The 17,242-nt window shown below is 36.7% G+C and overlaps 1 protein-coding gene across 18 annotated transcripts in view; it reads left to right on the forward strand.

The window, feature by feature from the left end:
- Positions 1-17,242, forward strand: part of LOC137234767 (organic cation transporter protein) — a 174,090-nt gene that overhangs the window by 100,864 nt on the left and 55,984 nt on the right. For all 18 annotated transcript variants that reach the window (XM_067758228.1, XM_067758198.1, XM_067758202.1 and 15 more), the window contains one exon: positions 16,673-16,733. The gene's annotated coding sequence lies outside the window, so the exon portion shown is untranslated. The remainder of the gene's footprint in view (positions 1-16,672; positions 16,734-17,242) is intronic.

Consider the following 17,242-nt stretch of genomic DNA (forward strand, 5'->3'; position numbering starts at 1 on the left):
ATCCACATTCCCTCTGACGGTAAGGCTGCTCGATTTTCTACCAATTTGCGACACAGATATCACAGGGCATTCAATAGCTGGATCTAGCTCCCTACCTCTTACTCGCTCTTGCTCATCTCCTCCAGCATTGCGTTTATGGCCACCCACATTGTTGGAACTATTAGGACCAAGATCGCAATGACGTGCAATGTGACCTGGGTTGCCGCACTTGAAACATTTAATAACTCCGGCATTATTCTGTTGAGATCCCTTCAGTGCTTCCAAAATTGTTTCTACCCACTCTGGCCTTTCTACTTCCACACGGCGTGCTTTGAAAACTGGCTTACACAGAAGCGACGCTGTTTCCTGTATCAGAGCATGCGATACCGTTTCAGCAAATGTTAGTTTGGGATTCGCATATGTAGCCCGCTTCGTTTCCACATCTCGTATGCCATTTATAAAACTCTGGATTTTTACCCTCTCGGTGTATTCCACGGGTGCATCCGCATTTGCAAGATGAGCCAATCTTTCAATGTCCGAAGCAAACTCCTGCAAAGTCTCGTTAGCTTTTTGGTAGCGGTTTTGCAATTCTATTTGAAATATCTGTTTCCTGTGTTCGCTTCCGTATCGCCGTTCTACAGCAGCCATCAATGCGTCATAACTGTTCCGTTCGTACATAGTCTGTAAGATTTCGGCAGCTGGTCCTTTCAATGCTACGAAGAGTGCGGCAACTTTATCTTCCACATTCCAGTTGTTCACTGCTGCGGTCTTCTCAAACTGTAGCTTAAAGACCTGGAAAGGAACAGAACCGTCAAAGGATGGTGTTTTTACCTTTGAATTACTAGTTGAAACTGCTGGGCGATTCAGTTGCAACTGCTCGATACGTCCTCTCAAAGCATCCACCTCGGCCTCGATTTTTTCTTCAAACTGTAAAATTTTTGTATCTTGCGCCTCCAACTTCGAGGAAATACGTCCTTCTTGCTCTTCCAGTTGAGCAGAGATCTGCGATGATATCTGTGCTGAAATTTGAGCCGACATTTCGGATATCCGTGCCTCTTGTGCTTCAATGTTCGCTGTTATACGGTTCTCCTGCGATTCCAGCTGAGATGACATTCGCGACGACATTTCGGATATACGCGTTTCTTGTGCTTCCATCTGGGATACCATATACGTCTTCTGTTCTTCTAGTTGAGATGACATATACGTTTTCTGTTCTTCTAGTTGAGATGCCACTGTCGATGTTTGAGCAGATATTGCAGCCAAAATCATGTTCAAGTCTGTGTTCGCCATTGTCTGCGGTGTTTCTTCGATTTTTGTTATTTCCTCGCCATCAAGATGAAAGTCATACTCTTCCACATCAATTCCTTCTCCTTCCATTGCCTCTCGTAGCCGTGCCTGAAGTTCAAGTTTAACGCCGCTTGTATTCAATCCACGGCTCTCCAACTCCTTCTTTAGTTGCTGGATCTTCAATTCACTGAACTTTGCCATGTCCTTGTTGTCCTCTGGAATTTATTCAACAATTCCTCTTCTGACACCAATTGTAACGAATTTACTTGCAAATCATCTTATTTGCAATCCTCTGCTAAGTTCGTATCGCTAAACTGTTGAATAAATAACTCCAATATTGAATAATGGAAAAATGGCCTTTATTGAAGTACTTCACAATAACACTTATACTTTGCTACTCGCTGGCTTAATAACCAAACTGATTGATAACTCAAATTAAACTCTACTATTGGCCGCCAGATCGCGTGCTTAATCAATAACTGATTGATTGCTCAACTCAAACTGAATTACTTCTTACTCGCCTGTACCGCTTTTATAGTTTACGCTGCATACTTCTAGGCTCTTCGATTTCCAGAAGTTACTAGTTGTTTCGGCTACAAAATCGCCAGCCACAACTACGTGCACAAATTATTGCCCTCTCTTGTGACCACTGAGATAAGATATATGCATGTGTTTGTGCATTACCGCTCCGCTGCTCGTATACGTACATATGTGTAGACGCAATTATTTATTCGTTTATGTAGATACATAAAGATTGAATTATTGATGTGAATGTTTGTAGTTTACAGTCTCTCGCGCGCACATAGCCGTATAAGTAAATGCATCTGTGTGTGACATCTCTCTGGGCTGCCTTATATATGTGTATACTTGATTTGATTATTAACGTAAATACTGCTTGGCATGGCCTTAGCATCGCCTTAGTGATGGGATAATTTAGGGGTGGTAATATCCGTGACAATATGTTAAATATGAAAGACAAAAATTCAAACTGTACATTTTATAACTGAAGAAAATCTAGATACTAATGCTTATTTGGCACTTTAGGTCTAGTTTCGAACCAGAAATATATATCATTAGTTGCTGACTTCCCTTCTGAGGGATTACCTTGTTGTTATACTCAGTTGAGCAGAGCTCACAGAGTATATTAAGTTTGATTGGATAACGGTTGGTTGTACATATATAAAGGAATCGAGATAGATATAGACTTCCATATATTAAAATAATCAGGATCGAAAAAAAATTTGATTGAGCCATGTCCGTCCGTCCGTCCGTCCGTTAACACGATAACTTGAGTAAATTTTGAGGTATCTGATGAAATTTGGTACGTAGGTTCCTGAGCACTCATCTCAGATCGCTATTTAAAATGAACGATATCGGACTATAACCACGCCCACTTTTTCGATATCGAAAATTTCGAAAAACCGAAAAAGTGCGATAATTCATTACAAAAGACAGATAAAGAGACGGAACTTGGTAGATAAGTTGAGGTTATGACGCAGAACAGAAAATTAGTAAAATTTTGGACAGTGGGCGTGGCAGCGCCCACTTTTAAAAGAAGGTAATTTAAAATATTTGCAAGCTGTAATTTTGCAGTCGTTGAAGATATCATGATGAAATTTGGCAGGAACGTTGCTGCTATTACTATACACTCAGAGAAAAAATCGTTCTAAAACGAACGAAACAAGTTCAAAATTAAGAACATTCGTTGACAAAAGTCTGTTAAGTACGTTTTTTCTTAACTCGTGACCGATGGGATTGTTTTAAGAACAGTTTTTCCAAGCACACCGTTCGTATTTTATGACCAGTTTGGTATTGATGTGTGAAACTTCTGTGCTCATTTCAAGCACTACTTGGGCTTGATTTAGGATTTTTCGTTCTCACGCTTCGAGAACGATTTGGGGTCAATTTAACATTTTTCGGTCTCAATTTAAGAACGGTTCGTGCTTGATCTTTGGTGGGAGGGGAAAGTATTTTTTAAATATATTTATTTATTTTTTATTAATAATAATTTTTTGTCATAAATAAAAAATATTTATAACAAAAAAATTGTTATTTAAATTCAAAAGTTTAAGAAAAAATGTATAATAAGCATTTTCTCATACATTTCTCTTATTGAGAAATTGTTCTTATTTGAAGACGTAATCTGCATATATACTTAAAACATTTCATAACAGGTTTGAGAATTACCTGTGCATATGTGAATGGTACTGAACGAAAAATAAGAGCTAAAAAAAATAGAACAAAAAAAAATTGTTTTAAAAAAATCCATAGTTTGACGGGGATCGAACTCGCGCCACACGATCGCAAGATGAACTTCATAGCCGCTGGGCCATTACAACTGTTTGATAGCTGGTGCCAAATGTTGTATTTAACATTGTAGTGCACACGAATTGTACCGTTTTTTTTTCTTGGGCTTAATTTAAGAACACCGTTCTCATTAATAGAACATTTGTTCATATTTTAAGACCAGCCGTTCTGTTTTAAAGAAAATGGTGTCAGTTCAAGAACAAAGTTGTTGTTTTAAGAACAGGTCGTTCGTTTTTCAAGAACAAAAAAGTAAGAACATGAAAAGCTTGAATTGAGTCCGGTGGTGCTGGATTTTAGAACGGCGTTTTTCTCTGAGTGTATGTACGCTCAATAAAAATTAGCAAAATCGGAGAAGGACCACGCCCACTTTAAAAAAAAAAAATTTTTTAAAGTAAAATTGTAACAAAAAATTTAATATCTTTACAGTATATAAGTAAATTATGTCAACATTCAACTCCAGTAATGATATGGTGCAACAAAATACAAAAATAAAAGAAAATTTAAAAATGGGCGTGGCTCCGCCCTTTTTCATTTAATTTGTCTAGGATACTTTTAACGCCATAAGTCGAACAAAAATTAACTAATCCTTTTGAAATTTGGTAGGGGCATAGACTTTATGACGTTAACTGTTTTCTGTGAAAATGGGCGAAATCGGTTGATGCCACGCCCAGTTTTTTAACACAGTCGTCCGTCTTTCCTTCCGCATGGCCGTTAACACGATAACTTGAGCAAAAATCGACATATCTTTAATGAACTTAGTTCACGTGCTTACTTGAACTCACTTTATCTTGGTATGAAAAATGAACGAAATCCGACTATGACCACGCCCACTTTTTCAATATCGAAAATTACGAAAAATGAAAAAATGCCATAATTCTATACCAAATACGAAAAAAGGGATGAAACATGGTAAGGTAATTGGATTGATTTATTGACGCGAAATATAACTTTAGAAAAAACTTTATAAAATGGTTGTGACACCTACCATATTAAGTAGAAGAAAATGAAAAAGTTCTGCAGGGCGAAATAAATAACCTTTAAAATCTTGGCAGGTATTACATAAATAAATAAATTAGCGGTATCCAACAGATGATGTTCTGGGTCACCCTGGTCCACATTTTGGCCGATATATGGAAAACGCCTTCACATATACAACTACCACCACTCCCTTTTAAAACTCTCATTAATACCTTTCATTTGATACCCATATCGTACAAACAAATTCTATAGTCACCCCTGGTCCACCTTTATGGCGATATCTCGAAAAGGCGTCCTCCTATAGAACTAAGGCCCACTCCCTTTTAAAATACTCATTAGCACCTTTCATTTGATACCCATATCGTACAAACAAATTCTAGAGTCACCTCTGGTCCACCTTTATGGCGATATCTCGAAAAGGCGAACACCTATAGAACGAAGGCCCACTCCCTTTTAAAAATATTCATTAACACCTTTCATTTGATACCCATATTGCACAAAAGAATTCTAGAGTCACCCCTGGCCCACCTTTATGGCTATATCTCGAAACGGCGTCCACCTATGGAACTAAGGATTACTCCCTTTTAAAATACTCATTAACACCTTTCTTTTCATACCAATATTATACAAACAAATTCTAGGGTCACCCCTGCTCCACCGTTATGGCGATATCTCGAAACGGCGTCCACCTATGGAACTAAGGATTACTCCCTTTTAAAATACTCATTAACACCTTTCTTTTAATACCCATATTGTACAAAAAATTCTAGGGTCACCCCTGGTCCACCTTTATGGCGATATCTCGAAAATGCGACCACCTATACAACAAGCACCACTCCCTTTTAAAACCCTCATTAATACCATTAATTTGATACCCATATCGTACAAACACATTCTAGAGTCACCCCTGGTCCACCTTTATGGCGACATTTCGAAACGGCGTCCACCTATAGAACTAAGGCCCACTCCCTTTTAAAATACTCATTGACACCTTTCGTTTGATGCCCATATTGTACAAACAAATTCTAGGGTCACCCCTGGTCCACCTTTGTGGCGATATCTCGAAACGGCGTCCAGCTATGGAACTAAGGATTACTCCCTTTTAAAATACTCATTAACACCTTTCATTTGATACCCATATCGTACAAACGAATTCTAGAGTCAACCCTGATCCACCTTTATGGCTATATCGCTATATGGCGTCCACCTATAGAACTATGGCCCACTCCCTCATAAAATACTCTTTAATGCTTTTCATTTGATACACATGTCATACAAACACATTCCAGGGCTTCCCTCGTTTCATTTTCCTACATGGTGATTTTCCTTATTTTGTCTCCATAGCTCTCAACTGAGTATGTAATGTTCGGTTACACCCGAACTTAACCTTCCTTACTTGTTTTACTTTCCGATGATTATCGAGGCGATTTATTATTGTCCAGTTATCGGCTTGTTCTAAGTCCTTTTCTTCTTATTGGTTTCTTATCAGATTGTGATCGTTGGGTTACTGGTTTATCATCGATTTCATATCGAAATGGTCGTTAATTAATATTTGCATGGCAAAAACCAAATGGTAGCATTTATATAAAGAATCAAAAACATTTCGATAACAAATCTATATTTTTCTAAAAAAGTTGGTAACATTTAAATAACAATCGTTAACCTTTCGGTAACAAATTTCTAATTTTTCGAAAGCAAATCGATAATCTTTTAATAACAAATAAAAAAAAAAATCGATAAATTTTATAAAACACATCGAAAACTTTTCGATAACAAATCGATAATATGCCGACAACAAAATGAAAATACTGCGGTAACTGTTCGATAACATTTAGTTAACAAATCGAAAACCTTGTGATAACAAATCAATAACTTTTCGATAGGCAATCGATAACTTTTCCATAACAAATATCTAACTTTTCGATAGCAAATCTATAACCTTTTGATAGCAAATCGATAAATTTTCTATAGCAAATCGAAAGGCTTTTATAACAAATCGACAACTTTTCGATATTAAATCGAAAACTTACAATAACAAATCGATAATGCGCCGATAACAAATGCTATGATAACAATTCGATAACATACTGATAACTTTTCCAATAAAATCGATACCTTTTCGATAACAAATCGGTTTGATTTAGTAACATATCGATATTTTCGATAATAAATCGATAACTTTCTGCGCTCAACCGCTTAAACGGTTATGCCCGTCCAACAAGTCTCCAAGGGAATTTATATCGTTTTCCATCTGGTCCTTTCACCCGGTTGGATCCGTCCTCTTCTGCTTAAGTAGGCAAGACCCATATTACGTGTTACGATCAGTGACTGAAAACCATTTTCACTCAAACGATAACTACGCAACTGTGAAACTATTTCTAAAAATTATAATAAGTTATGGATCTAACGAGTACTATTTGTCGCTAAATCGCATATGCCATTAATCTGATCCACCATTTCAGAGCTAATGTGATTTAAAAAAATAGTTTCTATCATGGATCGTAACAGGTAATACGGGCGCAGGTTCCTATTAAAATTCGATCCATTTTTGATAACATTGATATCTTTTCGATAGATAATCGATACATTTTTATTATAAATCGATAATAATCCATAACTCATCGATAATCTTTCGTCAATTAAAAAAACTCAAAAATCAATAAACCAATTTTCATGGACATTTAAAATGTATTCTTATAATTTTTTTTTCATCTTGGATTAGCTCACAATTATTATTAACTTGTTTATGTTTACTGAAATGAAATGAATTCCTTCAAAATTCGCCTGTTTTGTACACTTTGCGCTGAAAGGTTATGTAAACAAAAGAAACATTCAAAAACTTATCTCAACTAGTACATTGTGGATAAGGCAAGTGTGATATCTTTGGCAAAGGCATCAAAACTAAAAAGAAGAACGCATCAGCTGATTTTTAAAGTGGCTGTAGTGGGCTCATCTCTTTCTATCACCCGCTGAAGATAACCGGCCGTATCTGCTGCTATATTGAACATCCTGTCAAAACGATGCCAAAACGTGAAAAAGTACCCATCTTGAACATCCTGTCAGGCAGTTGACAGATAAGATAAATATCACACTTGCTACTTAATCTCACAAAAGCTTCCATTTAAACAAAAAAACTTGCAAATCGATGACAAATGAGGTCAGTAGTGCGTTTTAAAACAAAAATTTCAATATTGAAAATAGCTCACTTTCCATTCATCCTTACGACATTGGAGTTCGATCCGAAAATATTCTACGAACTCCTTTATATAACATCTTACACCACAAATTTTGTACCGACATATGACCTTTTTTTAAATATCACAAAATTTTTGGGGTGAATCTGACTAAAAATTCGAAATCAGCACACCGAAATACATACAGGTATATCGGTTTAGGCCTAGTTTACATGTAACGATATTACGTGCATTTACGTACTGTTACGGTTCCGCTTTTGTTCGTTTACCTACCATTGGTGTTACCTACCACCAGTAAGGTTACCTGGGTTGTGGCTAAGAGCGTCTCGAAAAAGGAGAAGCTATGGTCTGCCGATCCGCTGGGTACGCTTGCTTTATCGACTGAGCTCGCCGGATTGGGGTGGGTCTGTATAGATCGATGCCGATGACAGTTAAACCACAGGTTGATAACAAAAAGAAAAATTTCGTACCCCTGTGCTATATCGATGGAAAATACCTACCCTTCAATGGGAGTGGCCACTCTCATGACGCGCCTTCATCGTCGATGCAGTTTATCTCCATAAAATCGAGATTGGCCCTTCTGCTTTCACTATCCCTCCCTACCATTGTCGACCGTGGCCAGTGTTGGTCGACCCTAATATCAAACCTCCGTCCATGTGTCCGTCTGTCTAGCCAAGGCGATCACCCACTTCCCCCCCAATCATCACACACCACTTCGGTTTATGCTTAGCAATTCATTTCGTTTAATGCCATATCGCTTATTATTTAGTACATTGTTTTACTCCTCTCTCTTAACGATCTACTACTGTTTAGTACATTGTTTTACTCCTCTCTCTTAACGATCTACTACTGTCATGAACTATCCTTATTTCAGGTTGCCTTTATTCAGGCTTGTCATAACTTCCTTCAAAAAAAAACTAAATTTCAATTCAAATTTCCTAGTCTACATTTGTACTGGTTTGCCGTAAATTAGGCTCCTCACCAATTGTCGCATTCGGGTGTTATTAAATTCACCCTAAATAAACATATTTGTATATATATATATATGTGGATGTATGAGTTTGCTTATCGATGTATGTATACTAATTACCTATTGAACATAATCTTAAGTGTACGCATAACCATAGATAAGTGTAAATATTATTAGTTAGTTATTCAAATGTAGCAATCTAAGAAAAAAAAAATGGCTCTTGGGAGGTATTAAACCCACTCTGAATATGTCGATATGTTTATATGTACCTTTACACAGCCAAGGGTATGCTTATTGACGCAAATTGACTACCGCCTAAACATTGTACTTTGCATGGTTGGTTGTAATGTCAATCGTGTGTATGTATATACACGAGCAAACATTCGCATTATCAATAAAAAAAAACTAGAGAAACAAGATCCTCTTATCAATTCATGTGTGGATGGATATACACACGCTTACTAACGCTTACTGATCACTAAGTGAGCATGGTAGCTTATTACACTGAACATATATCAATCGTGTGTATGAACATCTATGAGTGAGTATGCCTATCCATTATTAACGAACTATTCAAAAGAAGTAAACAAAAGAACAAGACCCTTCTGTTGACTCAAATGTACCTCATATGCAAGAATATATCATGCATTATCAACGCTGCACATAAATTGGCATTACAACAAGCCATACCTGCTCGCGTTTGCATACATATCCCCATAGAGATGCTTCATACCAGCATTACATTTGGTAGCCCACACTCTCGAAATTCATCCTCAACTTATTTGCTCAGCTTATTTTAGGTGAGCACACTGCTACATAAATTCCGTTCTCAAATCTTCGCTTACATTATACCTTACTAAACTAACTCACTCCCTAGACACTCAGGTGTGTATTGAGCTGTCTACTATATCCAAACAGTTGTATTGTTTTGCACTCAGTATGTAAAAGAATGGCCACTCTATTCCCTTTCATCATAATGAAAATCAAGACAGTATGGCCCTATCAGCTACTACACTAAGGCGCCTGGGTGTTGAGCTAACGGGTTGTGTATCTCGATAGCTTATAGCAAATTTTCTTTCACCTAGGATACTTTTCGCTAAAGTACCATTCTTTCGCTACTGCGCATTCACAGCTTTGACAACAGTTTATAGATTTCTTTAATGATAACTACATCTAAATTAGTGATGTACAGAGAATTGCAGGAGCTATTTATACTATCATGCGACGCTTACATGCAGGTATATGCACCGATACGGAGCAATAGTCAGCCTACCTACACATGACCATAGCCCATGCAGCTCGCTGTTTGAACGTTATTTATTATATTATAAGCTTTTATTTACTTTCACTTTTGTTGTCTGTAATGGAATCTTGCAAGTTAAATTTGATACACTTCCCGGTGTCCGATTGAGCTGAAATTTTGCACACATGTATAACTCCGATGACAATGCAATATTACTTTGTTAGAATTCGATAAATTAATCGATAACACAGTTATCGGTAAAGATTTGTATTTACTTTGGCATAACAGCCTAAGTCCCATACAAACACGCCGGTACCTATCCGTGGATTGTGATATTTGGACGTGGTGAATCACGTGTCACGCGTGGTGAATCTCATCGCTTGCGAAAAGCGGAGACACAACCCTCTGTTGTATTCCTGTGTATAACCAACATAGCTGAATTTTTAAGGCTGTTTAACCCTGTAATCTTTTCTGTAATTTATTTTGCTTTTGGAAAAATTACCTATTTGAAAAAAGCTAGCTGAAAAATATTGGCATAACAGCTTAAGTTAAATCAAGAATGGAAAATCTTTGGAAAATTTGAGCAGATGTGGCAATTTCGCGCGTCCGTTGAACGAAATATTGACAATCTGCTGATCATCGCTAAGAAATTAGCGACATTCCATCAACTAAGCAGCACTTTAGCAATACTACTGTTATTATTTGGCCGCTCAAACACACAAATATTAATTGTGCATTAAATCTAAAATATACAAATACACCATAATAATTTACACGGCCAAAGCCATAATAATTCACACGGGTCATCAATTCTTTCTCTGATTCAAAATCTGAACTACCAGCGCTACCGTCAACAGCTCAGTGTCATCACTGCCAGTAGCGCCAATAACACCAAACTCGTGCCTGACACACAAAAGTCGTTTCACTCAATAGCGCAAGTAAAATGTACTACGCACTCACTACTAAGAAGCGTAAAAAATTCGCTTGGAGTAATTTCGTCAATGAGCTACCATTGAGCTGGCACCGCATTGGCGCTGGCGCCATGCAATTTACATCACTAAAATTGCGCGAATGCCCAGGCTCATGACTTCAATACTTATATTTACAATGCTTTAAACTTTAAATACACCTCTGAAGTTGCTGCGCATAAAATGTGTACTAATAAATTGCAATACGCATTATACGCAGATGTAACTGATATATGTGTTTTTGTTTCACCCCTATACTTATATTTAAAGCTTTTATAAGAACAAGCTTCTATTACTTGTTAATAAAACGAACTAAAAAGTAAAAAATAAAATTAAAGAAAAAAAACTTTTTTAAAAATAAGCTTTTATTATTTTGGTTAATAAAATTAACTAAAAAGTAAACAATAAATTGACTCTAAAGAAATATAACACTTTATAAGTTCATTGTAAGCTTAAACGATAATTAGGCTTTTTCGTCTGCGACAAAAAAAATTCTATATTGTACATAATTATATATTTTTAACATTAAAACTTTACACCTAAATTATTAAATCTTACAGTTTATATGACAGTCCTAATTGTTCTAATAAAAGCGTGTTACATTGCGATAGCAAGAAAAGGAGATCCTAAATGTTCTTAATTATACCATCAAAATTTAACACGTTTTTTATTAGAACAATTAGGACTGTGATATAAACTGTAAGATTTAATAATTTAGGTGTAAAGTTTTAATGTTAAAAATATATAATTATGTACGATATCGAAAATTACGAAAAATGAAAAAAATGCCATAATTCTATACCAAATACGAAAAAAGGGATGAAACATGGTAAGGTAATTGGATTGTTTTATTGACGCGAAATATAACTTTAGAAAAAACTTTATAAAATGGTTGTGACACCTACCATATTAAGTAGAAGAAAATGAAAAAGTTCTGCAGGGCGAAATAAAAAACCCTTAAAATTTTGGCAGGCAATAAATATATAAATAAATTAGCGGTATCCAACAGATAATGTTCTGGGTCACCCTGGTCCACATTTTGGTCGATATCTGGAAAACGCCTACACATATACAACTACCACCACTCCCTTTTAAAACTCTCATTAATACCTTTAATTTGATACCCATATCGTACAAACTCATTCTAGAGTCACCCCTGGTCCACCTTTATGGCGATATCTCGAAAAGGCGTCCACCTATAGAACGAAGGCCCACTCCCTTTTAAAATACTCATTAACTCCTGTCGTTTGATACCCATATTGCACAAACGAATTCTAGAGTCACCCCTGGCCCACCTTTATGGCGATATCTCGAAACGGCGTCCACCTATGGAACTAAGGATTACTCCCTTTTAAAAAACTCATTAACACCTTTCTTTTGATACCCATATTGTACAAACAAATTCTAGTGTCACCCCTGGTCCACCTTTATGGCGATATCTCGAAAATGCGACCACCTATACAACAACCACCACTCCCTTTTAAAACCCTCATTAATACCTTTAATTTGATACCCATATCGTACAAACACATTCTTTAGTCACCCCTGGTCCACCTTTGTGGCGATATTTCGAAACGGCGTCCACCTATAGAACTAAGGCCCACTCCCTTTTAACCCATTAACGCCCACTGTCCCCATACGAGGACACCTCTTCAAATATCGACATCTATATCTCACCCACCAGAAACTGATAACATAAATGCAATTATAACATATAGATGGCACAACTATTATATGTAAACATAAACATATGTTGATTCCGTCAATCAAGTGAAATTTCGAGCGCTTCAAACATGTGCATTTCATGGAGTTAATTTTTGCGGATTGGTTACTTATATTTTTCGTATATATTTTAAGTCCAAAGTAAAAAAATTTCACAAAAACAATCAGTGAAGAGTGTACAAGCTTTTAGAAGTGGTATATTGTTGAAAAAAACAAAAAGGCGTTAACAAGGTATAGTTTTACAGTGATGTCGTCACTTGGGGACAATGGGCATAACCATTAGGTTTTTCTATAATTGACAGGTGGTCTTAGATGCATAAAAATGGCACATCGTAAGGTGTTTAAGGGTCAAACTGATTTTTTAAAGCTTCAAGAGGCCGTTAATTGGATAATGGAGAACGAAGACGATGACTCTGAATATGATATTTTAGTCATACCTCCTGATCCTGCCATTGTAAGTGATGAAGAGGAGGTAAATGAAGATGACTTGGTATGCATTAATATGCCGAATGATGTGACTGGGAGAATTGAATTAGTGCCACGTCATCAAGAGGATATTGATTGGGATGAAAGTGACGACGAGCCACTTGCACGCTTTGCCAAACGCAAAAAGGTCGATGCAGATAATTTCAGCGAACCAGTTTGGAAACGGGTTTCTCCTAATTATAGCACCAAATATCAATCCACGGATGCAGTTAAAAAACTACTGGATATCTTTGTTAGCACAATAAATAACCGTACCCCTTCGGATTTGTTTGAGAAAATTTTTGACATCGATGCCCTAACAATGATTGTCGAAAATAGCGTTATGTACGCCAATCAAAATAACAGACACAATTATGTCCTAAGCACCGAGGAGCTAAAAAGATTTTTGGGAATTTTGCTTTTAAGTGGCTACCACGAACTTCCCACGGAACGGGCTTATTGGAGTCTTGACGACGATCTTCGCGTTCCAATGGTTGCAACCGCATTGAGTCGAAATAGGTTCTTAGAAATCAAAAGAAATCTACACTTTGTTGATAACAATCTTGCCACATGTTCAACTGATAAAATGTTCAAAGTAAGACCCCTATGTGACCTGATTCAGAGAAACAGTAGCCAATGGGGAGTTCTTCATGAAATTCTTTCCGTGGATGAGTCCATGATAAAATACATTGGCCGTCATCCTGCAAAACAGTTTATAATGGGAAAACCGGTTAGATTTGGTTATAGAAATTGGGCAGCAACAAGTGCAGATGGATATTGTTATGCTTTTGACGTGTACTGTGGTAAGTCGGCGGAAGTGACAAAAGAACCGCTTGGTGAACGGGTAGTCAAGTCGTTATTAGCAAAATTTCCTATAGTACCTACGCAACATATTGTATATTTTGATAATTTTTTACCAACTATAACCTGTTATGTGACCTGAAGCGATTGGGTTATAGAGCTACTGGCACAATACGAGATAATAGAACAAAACGGTGTCCACTTATATCCATAAAAGAAATGAAGAAAACAAGTTCCAGGGCAGAATATGATTATCGCTTCGACAGAAATAACGAGATTACAATGGTACGATGGAAGGACAATAATGTGGTCACAATGGGAACAAATTTTGATTACATAGAACCCTTAGGAAAAGTACGACGTTGGTGTAATATTCGAAAGGAAAAGGCGAATTTCGAGATACCCAGACTGATTATAAATTATAATCAAGGCATGGGAGGCGTGGACCAAATGGATCAATCTATTAGTTTGTATAGAGTCTCTATCAGAGGAAAAAAGTGGTGGTGGCCAATTTTCACATACTGTTTGGATTTAGCAGTTAGTAATTCTTGGAGGCTACATGTTTTAATATGCAAAGCTGACTGCACACCCCCTATGGATCAATTGTCATTCAGGCGGCACATTGTGCGAACGTATTTGAAACCTACTTCATTCAGACAACCTCGTCCATCATCCGCAGTAGTTGGTGCAGAGTCGAAAAACAATGGTCACAACCCTGAGCGATTGACAAACCAATTACGGTGTGTAGTTTGTCATGCTAAGTGCCGATGGAGATGTGAATTGTGCACGAAGACACTTTGCGTTGAACGCAAGTGCTTTGGTCAGTTTCATTACTAAAGTGCCCATTGTCCCCAGGTGAGGACACCCATTTTTTTCAAAAATTAAGAAAAAATATTTAATCACAAATGAATTAATAAATGACAACGAGAAGTGTTTCCTACAAGCAGATTTTATTTGGGCGTTAATGGGTTAAAATACTCATTAACACCTTTCGTTTGATGGCCATATTGTAAAAACAAATTCTAGGGTCACTCCTCGTCCACCTTTATGGCGATATCTCGAAACGGCGTCCACCTATGGAACTAAGGATTACTCCTTTTAAAATACTCATTAACACCTTTCTTTTGATACCCATATTGTACAAACAAATTCTAGGGTCACCCCTGGTCCACCTTTATGGCGATATCTCGAAACGGCGTCCACCTATGGAACTAAGGATTACTCCCTTTTAAAATACTCATTAACACCTTTCATTTGATACCCATATCGTACAAACGCATTCTAGAGTCAACCTTGATCCACCTTTATGGCGATATCTCGAAAAGGCGACCACCTATACAACAACCATCACTCCCTTTTAAAACCCTCATTTATACCTTTAATTTGATACCCATATCGTACAAACACATTCTAGAGTCACCCCTGGTCCACTTTTATGGCGATATTTCGAAACGGCATCCACCTATAGAACTAAGGCCCACTCCCTTTTAAAATACTCATTAACACCATTCGTTTGATGTCCATATTGTACAAACAAATTCTAGGGTCACTCCTCGTCCACCTTTATGGCGATATCTCGAAACGGCCTCCACCTATGGAACTAAGGATTACTCCCTTTTAAAATACTCATCAACGCCTTTCATTTGATACCCATATCGTACAAACGCATTCTAGAGTCAACCCTGATCCACCTTTATGGCTATATCCCTAAATGGCGTCCACCTATAGAACTATGGCCCACTCCCTCATAAAATACTCTTTAATGCCTTTCATTTGATACGCATGTCATACAAACACATTCCAGGGTTTCCCTCGGTTCATTTTCCTACTTGGTTATTTTCCCTTATGTTGTCACCATAGCTCTCAACTGAGTATGTAATGTTCGGTTACACCCGAACTTAACCTTCCTTACTTGTTCCTCCTTCGTTGGTGAATCCTCCGTCTATCTTCGTTCTTTCGTCTGCTATAAGGTAATTTATTATGCTATTTTTTCTCTTCCTTTTATGTGTTGTTCGTTTGGCTGCCCGATTTGAAAAGGCCGGAAACCGCGTAAGGCAAAGTTAGCTGCTACACTATTCGCAAGTATGGTGTGTTCGCAGATTTTTGTGAATTTATCTGTCACGCATGGATGTACCAGCTTTCAAACATTTGCCTTTCCGAATTGCCTAAAGGCTGATGTACATCTCACGTAACAGTACTTAACTACTAATCGTTAATTATATAATTATTAATTATATAAATTTTCCCTGCGATAATCGGTAATTACCATCAAATTTTAAAGTAGCGGACATTTTTTCATAGAAAAAGTTCCACTTCTAGAGTGTAATATTTAATTGGAAGCACAAAATCAAAGAGAAACGTAACAAATTTGACAGAAAATAATCTAGTTATTTGTAACAAATTTAAACACGTATATTACCTATTGACGATTTAGAGGCATGTGTAAACGTGATCTTTTTATGTGCTGGCTAATTTTTGTGATATTTATTTTAGGGCGGGCTTTCTTTGATTAGGGAAACCGTTTACGTTCCAAATTTCTATCTGAATGTCTGTAGCCGTTCTCAATATATCGCTTTGAAGGTTATCAAGATATCGCTTTGTAAATTAAAATATGAATAAGTATACTTTGCCTAATTCGCCCATTTTTCCAAAATTAAAAATACTAATTTGAACTCATCCTTACGAGATTGTACGAATATTCGTTCCGAATTAAATTATTTACTGTTTTTACTAATAATCAAAATAATTTTTATTTCAGGTTATCCCAATAGGAACAAAACCTCTAGACATCGGACTTCCTAATATCCAAGCATTTATTGGTAAGTTCTAATATTTAAACATAGTATCTATGTACATTTTGTCGTGTTACTAAAACTTACTAGCTTGGGTGGCTTAACCCTTTCGAACCTGTTGGTACACCGTATGTACCACTAAATGTGTATATTGGACTAAATCATCAAAATCACACTCAAACTGAATAAAAAATGTACCAAAGCAGGCTTTTTAGTTTAGTTTTTAGAGGTACATACATATAAAAATTAAATCATTTTCTCCTGTGCAGTACGCTCAGTTTTGAGTTAAATAGTGAAAGGTTCGGACACGTTGTAAAAAAAGTTGTAACTGCCAAAAAAATTATTTTTATGGAAGATATTTATTTTATTTACTAGCTTTAGCATATTTAGTGAAACATTTTTATGGATTTGCTTGATTTTGTGGAGTTTCAGTGAGCTGGTACTTATATGTACCAGTAGTATTTTAGTATTTTATACTGGTACATATACATACCAACAGTGCCTCTCTTAAAAAAAAAAATTATTCTCTCGTATTT

The sequence above is a fragment of the Eurosta solidaginis genome, chromosome 1 (assembly GCF_040869045.1).
Source record: "Eurosta solidaginis isolate ZX-2024a chromosome 1, ASM4086904v1, whole genome shotgun sequence".
Classification (NCBI taxonomy): Eukaryota; Metazoa; Arthropoda; class Insecta; order Diptera; family Tephritidae; genus Eurosta; species Eurosta solidaginis.